This window comes from Lactuca saligna, chromosome 6 (assembly GCF_052625555.1).
Source record: "Lactuca saligna cultivar CGN05327 chromosome 6, ASM5262555v1, whole genome shotgun sequence".
In the NCBI taxonomy this organism is placed as follows: Eukaryota; Viridiplantae; Streptophyta; class Magnoliopsida; order Asterales; family Asteraceae; genus Lactuca; species Lactuca saligna.
In genome coordinates, this window is record NC_136422.1 from 25,752,551 (window position 1) to 25,776,055 (window position 23,505).

A 23,505-nucleotide genomic window follows, 5' to 3' on the forward strand; every position below is an offset into this window, starting at 1 on the left:
AATTGTTGTTTTTCTTCAAACCTCCTTCTACAATATCATTCTTATTGTTTATAACTTCCATTATCATTATCTGCTTCAAACCTTCGTTGTTGTGTAGTAGAAGGTTAGTACCTTCTTTCGCTTTATATATATATATATATATATATATATATATATATATATATATATATATATATATATATATATATATAGTCAAGATCAAATAAGAAAGAAATTTTTTGTAGGAATGTAAGAAGTTTTGTTTCTACATATTTTTTTCGCGAACAAACAAAATGAATCATTAGATGATTCATTTGTAAGATGATTCACAAGAAAAAATTCTCAAAAAAACATCTCGATGATTCATTTATACAATGATGTTGTTATTATTCACTAAAATTATCATAAAAATGATTTTTTTTTCTTAATTTACGTAAAAATGAATCATAAAAATGTTTTTTTGAGAATTTTTTCTTGTGAATCATCTTACAAATGAATCATCTAGTGATTCATTTATTTTGTTCGTCAAAAAAATATGTAGAAAAAAAACTTCTTACCTTCCTACCAAAAAAAATTTCTTACCGGATCTATATATATATATATATATATATATATATATATATATATATATATATATATATATATATATATATATATGTTTGTTCCTATATCAAATATATGTATTCATATATTTCGACTTTCTTTGTTACAAATTACATGAAATCGGTTAACTACTTTTCTGAAACTCTTCAAATAAACAGGAAAAGATATATTACATACCTTTAACAAAACAGAAATTAACTATCTTTGGAATTTTAAAGATGATTATGATTTTTTTAATTATTATGTCATAAGAATCCGGTTAATTTTGGTTTGATTTAAAAATATTTTGGTATAATCCTATTACACTTTTAGGTTTATTAAATAGGAAATAATATATAATCTATTTATGCATCCTTTGAAATTAAGTATGTAAAGAATTTTGTTGACAACTATAATAGTTTTCATACATCTTTATAAATCATACTTCTTTACAGATAAATGCATTGTATACGTATTTTTTATTTCATATAAAAGTTATTCATAATCCTAATTGTTTTCTCTTTCATTTTACACCTATGGCACAAAACTATCGTGATGTGGTTGTGCGACATCCCCAAAATCACGGCCAGAAAGACCGATTTCATTTATGCTTTTTAAAATAATTTCAGAGTAAATCCTTTTGATTTAAAAGTGTTGCGGAATTTGTTCCCAAAACAAAACATGATAAAATAATATTTATCAAAGCATTTCATCAAGAGATGCATTTTCATTATATAATTAAAACTCGGGGTGTCATGTTCCGATACAGATCATAAAGCATAAACGATAACATTACAAGTCATTCAACAAATATATACATATACAGACTTGTAAACAAAACAACTCGATGATTCATCCATCTTACGCCCTTGCGCCACTTCCTGTAATACAAATAAAACTGAGTGGGTCAGGCTTGGGAGCCTGGTGAGCATATAGGGTTTTCAACCCACAATAAGTAAATTATATTTAATTTCACCAACCAATCACTATCCTGATTACCCATTCCCATTATCCTCACTTTACGTCCCTAAAACAACATCTATCTCAAGGGACCTAATCTAGGATTTTCATCGGGACAGATATTACTGCTAAGGGGTTTCCTTAGCCATAGATATCCTAAAGGCAACCATGAGGGGGATAGAGTACACCGGTGAACACATTGTTCACAACACCTACAGGTTATGAACCTGCTAACGTTCCACAAGACTGTCTAGAAGGAGTTTGTGGTCGTTATCCATACTCCGCTGAATAACTAGGTCAACAACAACAACATCAAGGCCTCTCATCTGTTTACTACACACCAACTATCTACCCATGTTCTACCCAACATATTAGTAGATAAAAATATACATTTTTATACATAGTTTAAAACCTGTATAACATTTTCATCCAATATATATTCCACATAACAAATGAGGCATACCCACATAATACGTATTTCATAGAAAACAAATCAGATCTATGAGATTGAAGAGAATGAATATACATTCACACACATAACAACAAAATATACACATAACACATATTTCGTATAAAATACTTCATAATTATGCGTTAGAAGAAAGTAACCACACACTTACATGATCAGAAGATGATCGGACAGCACTACGGCTTGTAGAAGTAGTAATCCTCAGCAAATCTGGAAGATCTCTACAAAAATCGAACTTCTCGCGGACAGAGCTTCGGCTCGGAAAGCGCACTTCTCGGGATCTTCGGGGCTTCGAAACTTGTTTCGGGGCTTGGGAATATTACCGGGGCTTCGGGGTACTTGTGGCACGCAGAACGATACAAAATGGGAGAAAGAAGAGAGAAAATGAGAAAAAGAACTTAGCAGCCACGCATCCTATTTATAGGAGGCTGAAGCCTCGCCGTACGCTGGGCATACAGCCTTACACAGGGAGTAAGTCTCCGAATTCGTCACTGCATGCGTCATCCGAAGAACTCGAGTGCAAGGCGTGTCATGCTTCGCTGTACGCGGGGCGTACGTTGGGCGTACTTCGGATCAGATCGGTGACTCCCCTTCGGATAAGGCCGGTTTTAATAATTAAATCTAATTGTTAATTATTTAATAAACTTAGAAAATTCATATCTTCTTCATACGAACTCCGTTTTCGACGTTCTTTCTATCCACGCGTAGGTGAGACTATGCTGTACAACTTTCGTTTAGACTCCGTCGGCTAATTTTGACTTTATTTTTAATAGGCCGAGACAGAAAATTTCATTATAAATTCATAACTTCTTCGTTTGACGTCCGTTCTCGCCTAACTTTTTATCGCTGCGATACCAACAACGAGATCTTCGATTCTCGTTTAGATCACTAAGGCTAAATATCGCTCTAACGTAAATTTCACTTTTTACGTCATTCAGCGTTGCCGGTTCTGTCGCGAAACTTCAACAGGTCATAACTTCTTCGTTATAACCCGGATTTCGGCATTCTTTATATCTTCGAAAACCTCGTTTCAACTACTACAACATTATCTAAAAATATCAAAAGTTTATTTTACACATAAATTTTGACGCTTATTTTTATTCTTAATTAATCAAACCACATAATTAAGCAATTAAGCACAAAACACATAATACTCAAATAATACACTTCTATTATTTCAAAACGAGTTACAAAGGTTAACCTAGAATATTATATCAACATTAATGACAGGCCCAGAAACACAGACGTTACAGGTTGTCTTTGATAAGGTTGCTAACATCGATGCATCCACGGAAACCAGAAACATTCGTATTCAAGTACTCTTGCTTTCGAAGCAAACTTAAAGAACAACTCAAACATGTTTAACAGCTTGGACATGATTTTAATTGACAAGTAGGTACAAAATTTTCTTTTTATTATTATGTTGCTTTTAATTTATAAAAATTTAAACTTAACCAATTTTTTTCACTTACATGGCACTAAAGTACAAGTAACAATAAAAAAATCCTATTAGTTTGTTTGAAGCCCTCTTTGTTGAAGAATCTGTTATGGGTATGTAATTTGGTATGACCAGAAATAAAGAAGATTACATGCTAGTTAATCATAAGCATAAGAATAATTTCTACAAAACAATCAAAGTTCGTATATCAAATGATTTTGCAGTTATGGTGGATCCTTATAACTTTGTGACTTTTCAGGATTTGATAGTAAGGAATCTCGACACTCGTGTTGCATTTGGTAAGATTTTATTTTAACATTCTACCTTATCTACACGTAAATATTTATTGTATTGGACATCTATAATACAACAACCATTTTTTTGGTTTCCAGATTTTCTTGGTCAGGTTGTGTCGATTAATCCTATGAAAGTGATTATTGAGAATTCAAGGGAGAAACGGTTTTAAGTTAAGTATACGTGTTTAAAACATTTTATTTACTAAAGTGTTTTTCTATATGATACCATGAAACATGTCGTTTGCATGACAATGACATGTTCATATACACTTCAATATACATGTTTATTTTAGCATTACTTAAAACATTTTGAATCCACTAATTATAAAATTCACCTTTTGTCATATAGGAAATAATTCGTTGATCATTATCAGAGAGTCCATTTATGATCTTCTCGCTAACAATCGTTAACAAATTGGTCAAATGTGGTTAGAGCTCTTTCATACATTTTTTTATCACATGTCTTCATACTTTTAAGTTTTAAATTTTCATCTTCAAATTCGATTTTTTAGTTACATACGTTCATTGAAATTGTTTTTTTCTTGTTTAACATACCAACATACTTTGTTTTATCTTTATATAGTAACAATAAATTAAATAAATTTACACAACAATATACATATTTCGAATTTTGTCAGAGTATTAAACTTTACAAAATACAATTCTCTTCAAAATAATTTGCGTCGGTAATTTCATCAATAATTCCACCTAATTTAAATTTGTATTTTCTTTATATAAAATTTTTTAATGATTCCGATTTTTTTTCCTCCAAAAGTATATCAAGCATTTATGTCTTAGATAATGTTGCCCCATTATAATTATTATTTTCCAAAATATATCCGTTTACTGAGGAATTTAATTTAGTGAAGGAAGTAAATGTTAATTCAAACAAAATATATATTCCATAATTATTACACGAATTTATTAAAAAAAATCAAGATGTAAACATTAAACATTTTTAAAATGAAATTTCAAAATACATACAAAATATGATGTTGTACAATGAAATATAAAATTGAATAGACTGAAAAAAAAAACACTATTAAGACAGTCAATCTTGAAAATAGTATAGTTATGAAAAATTATAAAGTAAGATAAAAATTATAAGATATTAGGAGATTTGTAAGTACAATTAGTAAATGCGTTACGCTTATTAGAAAAAAAATAAGATAGTTAAGATTAGTAAAAATGCAATATATAAACTAAGTTATCACAATAGTAATGAAATATCATTATTTGATATTTCATATAATTGAAAGATATACCAAATTACAATGATGATATACTAAAATTATTCAAAATATCACCAAGACCAATGCAAAGTTCTTGCGAGCACAAAATAAATAAGAATAAACATAAAAGTTGGCTCTTATATTTATAATCAATTTAAAATAAACCAATCATGATTTAGAAAAGAATTCTTATTAATAATATACTAAAATTAAATTTTTATAACATTTAACAATCTATAAATTATGAATAAACAGAATAGTTGTCAATATTTAATGCAGTGAAAAAAAACGGTATATTGGTTGTCAATATAAACTTATATTAAGTAACCTTATTATGAAGGAACATACAATTAGAAAACTTATGCTTACATAACAATATCATAACCATATGTGACGAAGAAAGTCATTCAACTAATAAAAAAAATGTTGCGTACAAAGAGGTCCTTCAACGATTATAGATATTTATCGATTTCAATGTATCTTCCATGCATTTCAATAATACCAATAACCATAATTTTTTTTATAATTATTATGTTGTAGACATTTATATGTTTTTATGCGTTCCCCCCTTTAACGTGGGTTGTAATCTAGTTATAAAAAAAAATAGTTTTTTGATATGTTTTAGTTAATTTAACATATCGATTTAGGTTTTACATTTAAAATATTCAAATATTTTTACTATTTTAAAAAACAATCTTTAAACATTTTTTAAAGTTTATTTGATATTTTGATTGAGATTTTACATCATATTTAAATTAACAAATTAAGTATATTGTATTGATAATTTAAAAAATATATTATTAATATAATAATATTTTATATATAATAACATATTTAAATTAATAAGTTGAATACATTAGGTTTGAAAATTAAAAACTTTAACATGTTTCAAATTGATATGATAACCACTTTTATTAAGAGTTAAATAGATATAAATGACAATTTTAAACATTTAATCTTCATCTTGTTGATATCTTGTAAAGAAATCATAATCCTTATCGGTTTAAAACTAAATTCATAAAAATTTATAAAATCATTTAACAGCACATAAAGTAAAAAATATAGTATATTGAGTATATGGTTAAGATCGAGATATTACCCAATATTATTTTTTGTTTAGTAAGATCGTAATCGTAAGACCGGATTGGGGTCGAGAGATGGTGGGAGGAAGAAAACATCTTAATTACAAAACGAAACAACATCATTATGATCTACAATTAAAGGCTTAAGATCACAAACGTAGTGTAATTTGCCTAATTCGAAATGAAGTGATGAAGTGATGGTGGTGTATGATGATTTTGCAACTTGTAATGCTTGATTTCAAGTTGAAGAGAAGAAATTTTTAAGCTCAACAATATAATAAAAATATAGAGGTGCGATCAGATCGTATTAAGATCTAAAGATCGTATTTCGAATCCTAAGATCCCACTATACATATTGTTTCAGATGGATCATAGTGAGATTAGAATCATTTTTGGCGTGTAAGATCTTAAAATTGTAAGATCTTAAGATCAAGATCGTGATCGGGATCTTAACAACCAATTATTAAGTGTTATTTATACGTCAGAATAATATAACAAATATAAAAATAATAGATGTTATTAGGATTTATATTGACATTAAGTGTCACTAATTTAATGAATATATAAACTGATTTTTGTTTCAAATGAATATGATGTTAGATAACAAACTATCTGCAATTACATTACTTCAGATGACTTCTATTATAGTATAAAATATACTAAAATTTTATATCGAGAAAAATGGTTATGTATTTCGCAAATTGGTATTCATGAGAGTATTATAATTAGCTAAGTGAATCAACCGAAAAAAAGTGATATCATGAACAGTCTATGATGTTCTTTAATTTTTTGAGCATTTTTTTTGATAATGTTAATTAATTTATATCTATTGGGATTAATTGGTTTCATAAACACATTAGGATATATTGTCGAGTTACCCAACAAAGGTGATGTACGAAGATCGATAAATGTTGTTCATTATATGTCAAAACAATCTTTACATGTGTATAAGTTGGAATATTGTTTGGGATCCATTTAACCTCAATAGTAGTAATGATTAGTCTGAAATTAAAGAAGGGATTAATGATGTGGCATTGGGTAAATCAAACAATGATGAATGTCTCCATGTTTATGGAAATAGAAATTGTGTATGGGATATCCCTCTTATTCACCAAAGTTAGTTTGTAACACTTGAAATCTAGTAATTTTCCTTATTGTCCTTATTGTTATTAATGTTTCATTTTTGGTCCTTTAGTTGTACGTGAGGCATACCACATGGTATGCTTAGCGTACACATGCGAGGCGGGATCAGGACTCCAGACACGTAGGTTGGGCGTATGTGTATGTACGCAGGGCGTACGTGAGTCATTTAGAAACCCTAATTTTTGGGGTTGGGCACTATATAAACATCATTATGGACCATGAATCCCTTACCAACATCCATTGTCCCTATAGCCTCAAACACGAAACCCTATGTCACACCCCCAAACGAAGGATGGCGGAAACATCCGGGGGTGGAGGACTTCATGTATAGTATCATAACCATAATGGCAATAGTAATTTAAGCAAACACAACAAACATATATATAATTGAAAGAGTTACATCATTGTATGAATTACATGTTTCCAAATCAATTACAATATGTTGACAAAATGTGAAATGTTTGACCCTTAACGTATCATCCTCAAAATGCACTTGATTACATGTTTAGTGATTTCCTGAGAATACAAGTTGTTTGAAAAGTGTCAACACAAAGGTTGGTGAGTTCATAAACTTTTGTTTTAACTTGATAAAAGCCTTTCTCTTGTAAATGTAATGTTTGTTTCAGAAAAATCCAATATTTTCCTGAAAATGTGTAATGTAGTCTTATATCCAGAGACTGAAATGTATAAGTAACCTTTCTTACTTATAGTAAATAATGCAAGTTTAAGTCGACATAAACTCTTTTAATTTCAATGAGATTCCCGTAAATTCCTATGATTGTTAATACTTTCTGTGAGTTATTATAACCATGATGTGACCTAGTTGGCCTGAAACGACGTTCTTCAGGCATCGGAAATGTTATGACATTTGTCACCCCAGACCTGTCGGTCTAACTGTTGCATGCAGTTAAGGTGTGGGTTTTTCAAACCCAATATAGATCTATATACAACTATCACGCTCTCCCTCCAGGAGACTTTGGTTACAATACATGACTTATGGGTAAATGTGAAGCGAATATCTCATAAAGTCATTAACGAATTTACGTATAATGTAATGAAATCCTTTTTTGTATAAATGTACCCTTTTTGTATGAGTGTGTTATGTAATGTATCATAAACTATACCTATTATAGTTTATCAAAACAAGGGTAGTAGTGGTAATGTACGTAAACTATATTTAACATAGTTTATTCAAATGTTTGTATGAAATGGATGTACTTTGATTATAACAATTTGTTATCTTTTATATATGTATCAAAATCCATTTATTAACTGATGCATGTCTATATACCAAGACAAAATTTCATTTATTTGCAATAACATATATTCACATAAAGATGTACACCTTGCTCGACATGTTACAAGGTAAAATGAAATTGTTAGTATTTTTCTATTATTAACAGATTCCATTACTGTTTTTAGAAAATTTATACAAAATTCATAAAAGGTCCAAATCTGAATCCATAAATTTTGGGAGTTAGGAAAATGAGTCTAGTTTGTTCATAAATTTTACCATGATTTTTAGTGACCTCCAACTTAGGTGAAAACGTTCACAAACACAAACTAGTTCAGATAGGTTCTTGAAATGATAGGCAGTTTTGTAAAAATCACCATAAATTGTAGAAAAATCGTATGGAAATTTGAAAGTAGCCATTTTAAAGCTAAGAACTTGAAATACTTGCACCATTTACAGTTTTGAAAACTAAAATGTTTTAGTTGACCAAAACAGTCCGTGAATGGAGTCCAACTTTTCTGATGAAAGTTGTTAGAAAAATTTAGTTGTGTTCTTGGTGATTTAACTTGTATTCCCCCCCCCCCCCCCCCCCCACCTTTAAAACTTAAGAAAATATGAAAATATAGGGGTATGAACTCACATTGTGTGATTTTTTTGGATGGATGTTGGAGAAGGGAAGTGTTCAACTCAAGAACACTTAGAAGATTTGTTGAAGATTCGAAAATCTAACACAAATATGATGAAGTTTGTGTAAGTAATCTATCATTTGAGTAGAAGGAGGTGGGGTAATCATATAAATGATAATATTACTTACCAAAAATGGAAGAATACTTGATGATCAACCTTGAAATCTCGAATTTTTATAGGGAGAAAGTGAAAGGAAATTTGTGTTTGATCTTTGGTAAAATGAGAGAAATGAGTGAAGTGAGGAGTGATGTTCCAACTCTAATAACGTGGGAAAAGGTTGGAAATGATGAAAAAGTACATTGACATGACCTAGGCATGGTAGAAAGAGTGTCGCTGGTCAAAGAGTGGGTGTGAGTGGTTGCTTGTGTCATAAGTTAAAGCAAAGTCAACACTCCACCATAGTTACTCCAACCACTAAATCTTGGATAAGATTTGCATTAAAAACATGATTAATTAAGGCATATGGGTCTTAATATGTTAAAATAAAGTTTTGGGTGAAAATCCCGCTTTAAAATGACGAAAAACGGGCTTAAAATGCTAAAAATATTGAAAACCGAGAAAAAGTGTAAATTTCTGAAATTCTGGCCGAGGATGCGAGGGTTCGGCTCCTTAGGAGCTTAGAACTGAAGGTGAGGCTCGGTTTTTCATGGGGACTGAGAGTAGAAGAGGAACCGAGAGAAGGGGAAGGTGAACCGAAGCTGCGAAGGGAAGTGGCGAAAGTGAGGTTCGGTCATCAGGCGGGTTTCGGTCCTCGGAGTTTCGGTTCTCAGGGGTCTTAGTTCTCGGCTTCTTCTCAGTTCCAGGGGTTTTGGTTCTCCTAGGGTTCGGCTCTTAGGAGGGTCTCGGCTCCTAAGAGGGTTTCGGCTCCTAAGAGGAGTTTCGGCCCCTTAAGACTATTTTACTCATTTTTACTCTGTTTTAAGTGGTTTTTGACCTGGTTAAGGGTTGGGATGACCCAGGTGATTATAAAAATTTATGGGAACTCTTGAGAGAGATTTGGGATAGATTTAAAATGGAGAGAGAAATAGAGCGAATACGATTGAGAGAGGTTATGTTTGTGACATTTTTGAGTGTCCGGCTTCGCAATGCAAGGTCCATAAACCCCATTAAGCCATGTTTTAGTGTCCTACACACTCCCGATGATTGTGTAATAGTGTTTTATCGCTTTGGTTCATTGTTTAGCACTATCCCGACTAAGGAAAATTAAACACGTGAATTTTCCAATTAATGTTTTTGATGGGTTTTAGCCATAAGAACTTTCATATGTGCGCATGCAAAACCCTAATGCTCGGATCTAGGCTTTCTAATTAAACATGCTTTGAATCCAAGACTTCTAATGCCTAATTAGGTTAAATAACAACATTGAAATAGATCTAGAACCATACCTTTGAATTCCTTGTTGATCTTGTTGTCTTGGAGCTTCTAGAGTCACAAATGTCACTCCTCTAATGGCTTACAAACACCAATAGCAAGAAAGATGATTTAGGAGAGAGGAGAGGGGAGGAATTCGGCCAGAGTGTCTCTACTTTAGATGGTGTGTCGAATTCCCTCACCCCTAGGGTCTATTTATACTTGTAGACTCCTTAAGGATTACAGCTTTAACCCTAATTGGATAACTTAGACTTTAAGTTAATCCATATCCTTTCCTTGATAACCCTATGGACGATTTTGGCTTATCCAAGCCCTAGAAATCGTCCATCCTATCTTGGATAAGGATTTATAGTCTAAAGGGTAACTATCAAACAATTGACAGTTCATACCCTCTTATTTAATTAATCTCTTTAAGTCACCAAATTAATTCCAATTAATCTATGACTTATATTAATCAAATAACCATATATTATTCCTTATAATATTTACTCTCTCTTAACAAATCATCCATCAAGTTGCTATGGGGAAGGCAACCCAAAAGGACCATGCACAACCGGGTCAAATACTTGCCTAATATAGTTGCAGCCTTAGACATTATTCCAACAGTCTCCCACTTGGATAAGTCTAGTAACTATACAAGTACAATTCGGTTTGCAATCGTAGCTCTCAAAGACGCTATCAAACTCTGATCTAATCAATCTTGTCCTTTAGATAAGGGATCGTACAGTCCTCTGTTAGATATCATGCTGACAATCCTATGGAATGGTTAGTCTAGCATTTGATTTCTCGATCTCCGATTTATTCGACATAGAACTTAATCAAACACATCAATTCAGTTCTGACCGGGCCCGGCACATAAGTCAAATCAAATCATCGAGTGGCCAAGATATCGCTTTTACCTTTTGATAAAAGTTACAGATAAACTTCGACTTATATGCATTTACTTATTCATTAACCAACTATACACAACAATGCGTTTTATAACACTGAGTTACTGATGCGTTTTCGCATTATCAATGTACAATCAATTAACAAATAATAAACCATATATCTAGGTTTTAAGACTATATGATATTATCGTCTTGCGATCACCTTTTATATCGTATTCCATAAAGTGATTCCAGCAAGCGCGGGTTTGTTCCAATGCTCAAAAGCAATTCATAAGCACTCATGAACGTTGCAGCAACCCTTTGCTATGTCTAACACCATTTAGACAATCTACACACCAATTCATGACAATCTTCATTCATATCTACTTCCAACATATGAACGATTTTGGACAATTTGAACAATTCGATTATTCCTAATAAATTCAATTATTCGGGAAGTCAAAACATGCAAAGTGAAACAATAGTTAAACGATTAACATAAGACAGTTACATTACTCATAAATAAAACTCCTTTATTTAATCGCCAAATGTTAATTACATTTATCTATTATACGTTTCTAATACTATCTAATCTATACTAATATCATCCTTCAGCCCAATACTCCTAGCATGCTGCAAGTGCTTAACCCTACTCAGTCCCTTCGTAAGCGGATCTGTTGGGTTATCTTCTGATGATATCTTCTTAACTATGAGTTGTCCTTCTTCTACACGATGTCTAATGAAGTGATATTTTCTATCGATATGTCTTGATCTACCATGATCCCTCGGTTCCTTGGTCAAGGCAACCGCACCTTCGTTATCACAGAAAATCTCCATGGGCTCCTTTATGGCAGGCACAACTCCAAGATCACCGATGAAGTTCTTTAGCCATATTGCCTCCTTCGACGCTTCGCTCGCTGCGATGTACTCTGATTCGCACGTTGAATCAGCTACGGTTTCTTGCTTGGAACTCTTCCAAGTTACTGCTCCTCCATTTAGGGTAAAGACCCAGCCCGACTGCGAACGGTAGTTGTCCCTATCGGTCTGAAAACTGGCATCACTATACCCTCGCACCTTCAAGTCATCACTCCCTCCAAGGACTAAGAACCATTCTTTCGTCCTCCGAAGGTACTTAAGGATATTCTTCACCGCAATCCAATGTGCTTTGCCAGGGTTCCCTTGATATCTGCTAACCATGCTCAAAGCGAAGGCTACATCAGGGCGAGTACAAGTCATAGCGTACATGATTGAGCCAACTGCGGAAGCGTATGGTACTCGGCTCATTTCTGCTATTTCAGCTTCACTACTCGGACTTTGAGTCTTACTCAACTTGACATTTCCTTGTATCGGTAGTTCTCCCTTCTTTGAGTTTTCCATACTAAAACGTTTTAGTACCTTCTCTAAGTAAGTATTCTGACTAAGTCCAATTAGTCTCTTACTTCTTTCTCTTACTATCCTTATTCCCAAAATGTAAGAAGCCTCTCCGAGGTCCTTCATAGCGAAACACTTCCTGAGCCAGGACTTGACTTCCTGCAGAGTCGGGATGTCGTTTCCTATGAGTAATATGTCATCGACATATAGAACAAGGAAGCTTACTATACTCCCACTGGCTTTGACATATACACAAGATTCGTCTTCGCTTCGTACAAATCCAAACTCTTTGACTTTCTCATCGAAGCAAAGATTCCATCTGCGAGACGCTTGCTTAAGTCCATAAATGGACTTCTCAAGCTTACACACTCTATTTGGATGCTTCGGATTCACAAACCCCTCCGGCTGAGCCATGTAAACATCCTCAGCCAACTTTCCGTTAAGGAAGGCGGTCTTGACATCCATTTGCCAAATTTCATAATCATGAAATGCGGCAATTGCTAGCATCACTCTAATAGATTTAATCTTCGCAACTGGTAAGAAGGTCTCATCATAGTCAACTCCTGGAGTTTGAGTAAAGCCCTTATCGCGCTTTATACGTGTGTACGTTCCCATCCACGTTGGTCTTCTTCTTGAAGATCCATTTGCACCCAACGGTCTTACGTCCGGGCACATAATCAACCAAATTCCAAACTTGGTTATCGTACATGGATTGGATCTCGCTATCCATTGCCTCTTTCCATTTCGCAGACTCCGGGCCTGCCATGGCTTCCTTATAGCTATTAGGTTCATCAAGATTTACTAGTGTACCATCACTAATATACGTGTCCCCTTCGGTAGTAATATGAAAACCATAAAACTGGGGATGAACTCTAACTCTATCGGAACGTCTAAGAGGTAAGGACTCGTCAATCGGTTCAACCGGAGTTTCCTCCTCGGGTTGAGTGCCAGCGGTAGAGGTTCCTTCATCTATCGACTCTTGAATCTCCTCAAGTTCGATTTGCCTCCCACTGTCTCCTTGGCTTATGAGTTCTCGCTCTCGGAAAACTCCTCTCCTCGCAACAAAGACAACGTTGTCCTTCGGTCTATAGAAGAGATATCCAAAGGATGTCTGCGGGTAGCCGATGAAAATACATCGCTCACTTCGAGGTTCAAGCTTGTCGTGAGTATCTCGTCTTACGAAATCCTCGCAACCCCAAACCTTGATGTGTGCCAACAAGGGAGCTTTCCCCGTCCACATCTCGTGAGGTGTTTTGGCAACCTTCTTAGTAGGGACTCGGTTAAGGATATGGGCGGTAGTCTCTAAGGCATACCCCCAAAAGAAGATAGGTAGTGAAGCACGACTCATCATAGAGCGAACCATATCCCATAAGGTTCGATTACGCCTTTCTGCCACACCATTCAACTGCGGTGTCCTAGGAGGCGTCAATTGCGAAACTATTCCACACTCCTTGAGATAATCGTGGAATTCAAGACTTAGGTATTCTCCTCCTCGATCGTATCGAAGCATCTTGATTTTCCTGCCCAATTGATTCTCCACTTCATTCTTGAACTCTTTGAACTTTTCAAAGGTTTCTGACTTTTGCTTGATTAAATAGATATACCCATATCTACTATAATCATCGGTAAAAGTCACATAGAAGCGGTTCCCATCCTTCGTGGTTGATCTAAAGGGTCCACATACATCGGTATGTATTAGGTCCAATAGCCCCTCACCCCTTTCACAAGTATTCGTGAAGGGTGACTTAGTCATCTTTCCAAGAAAACAAGACTCGCATGTGTCATCTTCCCTAAGGTCGAATGACTCCAACACTCCATCCTTTTGGAGTTGGGCTATGCGTTTCTTGTTGACATGTCCAAGACGACAATGCCACAAGGATGTTTTATCCATACTAGTGGAAGAATCAATATTCAAAACATCATTTCCTAAGTTATCAAAAATCATAACAGTTTCATATATTCCATTACACGGTATAGCTTCAAAGTAAAAGACACTATTTAGATAAGCCAAAATAGAACCATTCTCATTATTAAAAGAAAATCTAAATCCTTGTCTATATAAACAATGAAATGAAATGATGTTTCTATCCATTTCTGGCGAATAGCAACAATTGTTCAAATCTAAACATAAATTATTCCTAAGCACTAAAGAATACACTCCAATCTTGGTAACAGGCGACGATCTTCTGTTCCCCATGATTAGATTGATCCTTCCTTGCTCTACATCCCTACTTCTTCTTAGTCCCTGCACATTTGAACAAATGTGATAACCACAACCGGTGTCAAGAACCCAAGAAATAGCATGATTAGAATCGTTAGATTTAATTGTGTATATACCTGCGAAAGATGGCTTGATCTTTCCTTCTTTGATTGCTTGCACGTATTCTGGGCAGCTTCTCTTCCAATATCCTATCTTGTGGCAGTGGTGACACTCTACCTCCTTCGGGTTAGGATAGGGCTTAGTGAGATCAAATTTGGTCCCACTATAAGAGGCACCATCTCGGGCTTTTACCTTGTGATAGTTCTTTGATGAAGCCTTCCTCTTCTTTCCCTTTCCTTGACCAATTGCCAAGACAGGAGCAGCAGACGGATTGGGAGCAGGTGCAACAAACTTGTCTTTGAAGTTGCTCTCAGCGACCCTCAAAAGACCTTGGAGTTTGCTTAAGGTGACCTCCTCTTTGTTCATGTGGTAGGTCATCCTAAATTGGTTGTACATCGGAGGCAAAGAGTGAAGCACCATGTCGATCGCCAAGTCTTCCCCAAAGTCAACATTTAACTTGCGAAGGCGATCGAAATACCTTTGCATCTTTTGCAGGTGCACGGTAAGAGATTCTCCATGACCCATCTTAGCGGAAATCATGTTAGTGAAAATCTCATAACGCTCTTGTCTCGCGTTTTGGTGGTATCTCTCCAATAAGTTTTGATGCATCTCGTATGGGTACATGTCCTCGTAGGACTTTTGGAATTCAGAGTTCATGGTGGCAATCATGATGCAATGTACCTTCGTTGCATCTCACTCATGAGTCTCAAAAGCGGTGATTTCGGCCGGAGTAGCGATTTTGGGGTTGATCTTCTCAAGCTTTTCATCGAGGACATACTCCTTATCCTCATAGCGAGCAATGGTGCGAATGTATCTTATCCATTCGCTAAAGTTCGTTCCATCGAAGGTGACCTTTTGGCAAAGGCTCATCAACGTGAAAGAACTAGCAGCAGCGTTGTTTGCGTTCGACATCTATAGAAAGGACAAAGATAGATTAGAATAAGAATCCCTAATTATCACCCAATAAGAAAAATTAGGGTTAGGATCCAACAATAACATTTACATATTAGAAAAGGGATGCCGTAATCTAACATGAAAATAAATTGAAGGTAAGTGAATGACGATTCACTAATTCTCCATTACAAAACCTAGACTATTAGTCCTAAGTGTATTGAGAATTCCTAGGTTCGGATGAGATTCATTGAAACTATTCAATGACATGTTTAAATCTCGATATGCCCCTCTTGTTTGTGACTGGGATGCCGAGGATCACAAAGTGGGTGTGAATTACCATGCAAATTCACATGGTGCCTTCATTGTAACGATCACCTATTCGATGTGCCGGTAAACCACACACGCTCCATCGAACTATGATAAACAATGAATCACCCTTTGCCACCTTTGCTTAGAACCAATTAGTGTGCCGGTAAACCACACACGCTCCACTAACTTCTTAGCAAGGGTGCAAAGTGTAATTTCATGGGATTGCATCAATTCACTTTTCCTAAAGTAACTAAGATTGGGAAATTTTTAAAACGTGTAGTTACTTTGTATTACTTATTATACTTTTAATGAGAGGATGAGGTTGCCCTATCCTACCCGTTCGGCTAATGACCCTCCACCAATCAAGCAAGCGGTGGGTGTGAGTGTACACCCATTAAGTGCCATTTTATAGGCCGCAACCTTATACCCACCTTATAGATTGGCTTCGTGAATGAGGCCTACTAACGGTAAGACTAGCATTTAGTTATACATATATATATATATATATATATATATATATATATATATATATTATTCTAGTAATATCATATTAGTATAAGGTTGTGTTTTAAACCTTTTAAAACGTAGGGTTTGAAATTTAAGTTGTCTAAATTAAAACTTTTAATCACAAATATAAATTTCAAAACTTGAGGGCGAGTTTTAAACATTTAAAACATGGAGGATCAAATAACAAATAATTCCAATTAACAATTAATATCCTAATTATCTATATTTGATTTATCCAAGATTTCTTTTAAGATAATTATCAAAATAATTAATCAATTATCATATAAGGAAATTAAATATTTTATTAGATGATAAATATCTTTAATTAGATCAAGATTATAGTCATATATATCAAAAAATCGGATTAGGGTTGATCTAATATGATTAAGGTAAGTTTCCATAAGATAAACATGAAAAAAACCCGGTTTTGGCTAATCCTGACGCCCGGACTCGCTGAGTACACAAAGGGACTCGCTGAGTCAGGGCAACTCGCCGAGTCCACTTTGGAACTCGCCGAGTCCATGACTCAGAAACCACAAAATCAAATTTTGCAGGTTTGTTTCAGTTAATCAAGCAACAATTTAAAGAAAACCAAGCTAGGCTCTGATACCACTGATGGGTTTTAGCCATAAGAACTTTCCTATGTGCGTATGCAAAACCCTAATGCTCGGATCTAGGCTTTCTAATTAAACATGCTTTGAATCCAAGACTTCTAATGCCTAATTAGGTTAAATAACAACATTGAAATAGATCTAGAACCATACCTTTGAATTCCTTGTTGATCTTGTTATCTTGGAGCTTCTAGAGTCACAAATGTCACTCCTCTAATGGCTTACAAACACCAATAGCAAGAAAGATGATTTAGGAGAGAGGAGATGGGAGGAATTCGGCCAGAGTGTCTCTACTTTAGATGCTGTGTCGAATTCCCTCACCCCTAGGGTCTATTTATACTTGTAGACTCCTTAAGGATTACAGCTTTAACCCTAATTGGATAACTTAGACTTTAAGTTAATCCATATCCTTTCCTTGATAACCTTATGGATGATTTTGGCTTATCCAAGCCCTAGAAATCGTCCATCCTATCTTGGATAAGGATTTATAGTCTAAAGTGTAACTATCAAACAATTGACAGTTCATACCCTCTTATTTAATTAATCTCTTTAAGTCACCAAATTAATTCCAATTAATCTATGACTTATATTAATCAAATAACCATATATTATTCCTTATAATATTTACTCTCTCTTAACAAATCATCCATCAAGTTGCTATGGTGAAGGCAACCCAAAAGGACCATGCACAACCGGGTCAAATACTTGCCTAATATAGTTGCAGCCTTAGACACTATTCCAACAGTTTTCTCATTAAAATAGCGAGTTGTTTAGTAATTACACAATGTAAACCATAATATACAAGGGCTAATTGAGTCGTCTGGTTTGACTTGTTGACTTTTTTTTACTTTGACTTGACCCGAAATTGACTATTGTCACACCCTAAGCCTCTCATTTGTGTTTTGAGCTCATTGTGTTCATTTTTGGTGGTTTGGGTAATATTCAAGAAGTACAAGCTTGGTGCAAGGAGGCGGATCAAGGAAGAGCTTGTGGATCTCATTTATTTGCTTCATTTCCATCTTCTTTGAGGTAAAAAAAACTAAGACCTTTCTCATTAGTGGCGTATCATTTGTGTGTTTTGGTCACTTTTAGCCCCAAGAATGAGATCTAGTGGTTTAATACCACTCTAGGAGCTTTAAGTTGCCACTCTTGGTGTTTCTAAGGTTCAAGATGCATAAAGTTGTCTCCTTTAAGGTTTAGATTCTTCCTTGCAAGAGTTTATGTCCATTTGATGAAAGTAGGGTATCGTAATTTGAATTCGGGTCTTTATAGGGCACACAAAGTCACCTAGTCAGTGACTTTATGGTTATAGACGCTTATTAGGACTTGGATCTGTGGTTTGGGCTTCTGATCTTAAGCATTAAGAACTTAGGTTGATTTTGGCTTAATGGTTAAGTATGTTGGGCGTACAAGTATGTACATGCGGCATACAACCCAAGTTGCGCGTATGCGTAGCGTACAACTGAGTACGCCCCGCGTACTCAGTCTGTTAGGCTTCGCAACTTTTGGGCCTCAGTTGAGTCATTTCTTGCTTTAAGCCTTAGTAGGCCACCTGGAATCAAGCTTTTTGGCTAAAGTTGGTCTAGGGAAAAATTTTGGGCTTTAGGGTAAGGCCCATGAAGGGGTTTAGGGTTGATTATTTAGTTTTGGGCTTTAAGATAAGGCCCATAAGTGGCCCTTGGTTGATTATTTAGTTTTGGGCCTTTTAGATATTGATTTTAGGCCTTAGCCTAGGCCAAACTAGGTGAAGGGTAAAATGGTTTTTTTACCCCAAGTATAGATTATTGGACTTATGGTTATGGATTGGAACCCAAATATTAATTAGGTGCTATTTTTCATTGATAGATTGAGGATTCATCAGGGCAGCAGCTAGGGATTTGCAGTGAGATTCAACAGTTGAGGTGAGTTTCCTCATCGGGTTTAGCAAGTCTAAGGCACCAATGTCGGCCCTTATTTATTATGCTAGGATAATAGGAGTCTGAGTGACCCTTGCATGTTTTATGTGCTGCTATGTATACCGGGCGGGGATCGATGTCGGGCGAGGCCCGATAACTGGAACATATGTTATTGTTTTATGATCATTGTGTGAATCTGTGAATCGCGTGCTAGTTAGGGTTAAGGATCTACTCAATTTTTACATGATAAAATGCTATAGATGCCTTTGTATGCATATTGTATGAGCTAGTAAACTTGCATGCTAGTGCTGATCAGTCAGTGATATGATGGGCTGATTAGGTTAAGCTTGGTTCCGGTTACTCGATGCTGACATGATGCTTGCTTTGTGCTTTTGGAAGCTCTAATTAGCTTCATCTAACTAGTAAACGAATATGCTAATGGGTTTTGATCATTAAAACATTCCTATGGTGCACATGTAACCCTAATTGATCTGGATCTAGTTCTTTCTCAAGTTATACATGCATAATAATTTTCCAAAGCAAAACCGTAATCTAGCATGCATATTTTCGGATTCAATGAATAAACAAAATTTAGATGAATACCTTTCTTATTGATTATTTGATCTTGACCTTCAAGAGCTTAGTGCCTCAATTGTTGCACCTCTAATGGAGTTACAAACACCACTAGCAATGAGGAAGAAGGAGAAAGGTTGTGGAGCTTCACAATTTTTGGCCAAAGGCTTCTCTAAGAATGCATCGCCGAAAACTGTAACCTAGGGGTTCCTTACAAAGTTGATTTGCTAGAGTTTTCCCACTGGAAACCCTAATTTCCCTTGCTTAGGCCCTAAGAAACATATGGATCCCCATATGGTAAGCCTTGGACAAAAACTCTATGGGCTCCCCATAGATTTTCGTCCATCCTATACCAATAGGATCCAGTAGCCCAAACTACACCTATTACTGATTTACATAATCATTCCCCGTTCTTTTAATCAGTCTCTTTTGATCACTAAATTAATTTAAAATTAATTTCTGATCAATACTAATGAAATAATATGATTTCTCAATTAATATATTATTCTTATAACATATTAATAAATCATTAATTAACCTCTTTCTCTAAAACTCATCCTATCATATTGCTATGGTGAAGGCAACCCAAAAGGACCATGCTACTATCGGGTCAAGTACATACCAATTATAGTTATGGGCTTAGACACCTAATCCAACAGTCTCCTACTTGGATAAGTCTAATAACTATAACTGCAAGTACGACTTCGAATTCCGATTAGAAATCGTAGCTCTCAAAAGCCGCTATCGAACCCTGACCTAGTCAATGATGCGTCCTTTAGATAAGGGATCATATAATCCTCCATTTTGCAAGATATCGTGTGCCCAATGACATGGAACATAATCATTCTCAATTTCCAACAGTTTGTTTCCCGACTTCTAATTTGTCTGACACATAACTTAATTGAACACATCAATTCAGTCCTAACTGGGCCCGACACATAAGTCAACACAAAATCATTGAGGGGCCCAAGATATCGCTTTTACCCTCTTAGGATAAAAGGAACAGATAAACTTTGATTTATATGCATGTACTATTTACTCATCAAATTGTACACAATAACATGTTTTATAACATCAAGTTACTGATGCGTTTACACATTATCAATGCACAACTAACTCGTAATCAACAACTCATATATCTCGGTTTAAAGATTATACCATATTATCATCTCACAATCACTCGTGATAAATTACGTGAAGTGATTCAAATGAGCATGAGTTTAATCCAATACTCAAATCTTATTTCAAGAGCACTCATGAACATTGCAACAAAGCTTTGCTATGTCTAAATACTTAGACAATCTACAAACCAATTCATGACAGTCTAACCTCATAACTTACTCCCAAAGTATGATTGACTGTGGATAATTTGAATAATCTAATTATTATGGAAGTAAAACATGCAAAAGTGAAACAATAGTAAATAATTGACACAAGATAGTAAACTTTACTCATCAATAAATCTCCATTACTTAATCATCAAATGTCAATTACATTTATCTATTACAAGTTTCTAAACATCTATCTAATCACTAAAACTAATATCATCCTTCATACCAATGCTCTTCACATGTTGTAAGTGTTTAACCCTGCTTAGACTCTTTCTGAGAGGATATGTTGGATTCTCCTCTGATGATACCCTCTTGACTACGAGGAGTCCCTCTTTTACCCGATGTCTGATGAAGTGGTATTTTCTGTCGATGTGTTTGGATCTACCATGATCCCTTGGTTCCTTGGTTAAGGAAACCGCTCCTTCGTTATCACATAAAATCTACATAGGCTCATTTATGGCTGGTACAACTCCAAGGTCTCCAATGAAGTTCTCCAACCATGTTGCCTCCTTCGACGCTTCGCTCGCTGCTATATACTCTGATTCGCACATTGAATCAGCCACAGTCTTTTGCTTGGAACTTTTCCAAGTAATTGCTCCTCCATTTAAGGTAAATACCCAGCCCGACTGAGAGCGGACGTTATCTCTGTCGGTCTGAAAGTTGGCGTCACTGTACCCTATCACTCTCAATTCATCACTCCCACCAAGTGTAAGGAACCAGGCCTTATCCTTCGCATGTACTTAAGAATGTTCTTTACTGCAGTCCAATGAGCTCTACCCAGGTTCCCGTGATATCGGCTAACCATGCTTAACGTAGAAGATGCATCAGTGCGAGTACATTTCATAGCGTGCATGATCGAGCAAACGGCGGAAGCATATGGCACTCGCCTCATTTCTGCTATCTTGGCATCGATACTCAAACTCTCCGTCTTACTCAACTTCGTATTGCTTTGGATTGGCAGTTCCCCTTTCTTGGAATTCTCCATGCTAAAACGTTTCAACACCTTGTCCAAGTAAGTATTTTGACAAAGTCCTATTAGTCTCCTACTTCTGTTTCTCAATATCCTTATCCACAGAATGTAAGTAGCATCCCCTAGATCCTTCATAGCAAAACACTTCTCAAGCCAGGACTTAACCTCCTGCAAAGTCGGCATGTCATTTCCTATTAGTAGTATGTCATCAATATACAAAACTAGATATAACACTATACTCCCACTGGCGAGAAGGTCTCATCATAGTCAACTCCTAGGGTTTGAGTAAAGCCCTTCGCAACCAGTCGTGCCTTGAACGTATACAGTTTCCCATCCATGTCGATATTCTTCATAAATATCCACTTACACCTGACCGTCTTACGACCTGGTACATTGTCAACCAAGTTCCAAACTTGATTGTCATACATGGACTGAATCTCCCTGTCCATTGCCTCTTTCCACTTTGCAGACTCTGGGCTTGCCATGGCTTCCTTGTAGTTAGTAGGCTCATATAAATTTACCAATGTACTATTACTGATAAGCGTATCACCTCCATTAGTAATATGAAAACCATAAAACTTCAGTACCATCCTAACTCGAGAGGAACGTCTTAGAGGTAATGACTCGTCAATCGGTTCAATAGGAATCTCTTCCTTAGGTTGACTGCTAGTGTTAGAGGTTCCTTCACTGCTTGATTATTTAAGTTCTTCAAGATCAATTTTCCTCCCACTGTCCTCTTGGCATATGAGTTCTCTCTCACGAAAAACCCCTATCCTTGCAACGAAGACCACATTGTCACTAGGTCTTTAGAAAAGATATCCAAAAGATTTATGTGGGTAGCCGATGAAAATACACCGCTCACTACGAGGTTCAACTTTGTCGTGAGTCTCTCATCTTATGAAATCCTCGCAACCCCAAACCTTGATATGTGCCAATGAGGGAACCTTACATATCCACATCTCGTGAGGTGTTTTGGAAACCTTCTTAGCTGGAACTAGATTAAGGATATGGGTGGCAGTCTCTAAGGTATACCCCCAGAATGAGATAGGTAACACAGTTCGACTCATCAAGGAACAAACCATGTCCAACAAGTTCTATTGTGCCTCTCAGCCACACCATTAAGCTACGGTGACCTAGGTGGTGTTAATTGTGAAACAATTCCACATTCCTTAAGATAGTCGTGGAACTCGATACTAAGATACTCACCACCCCTATCGGAGCTAAGCATTTTTATCTTCCTACCCAATTGATTCTCCACTTCTTGCTTAAACTGTTTGAACTTTTCAAAGGTTTCCGACTTGTGCTTGATCAAGTAGATATATCCATACCTGCTATAATCATCAGTAAAAGTCACATAGAAGCAACTAGAATCCCTTGTGGTG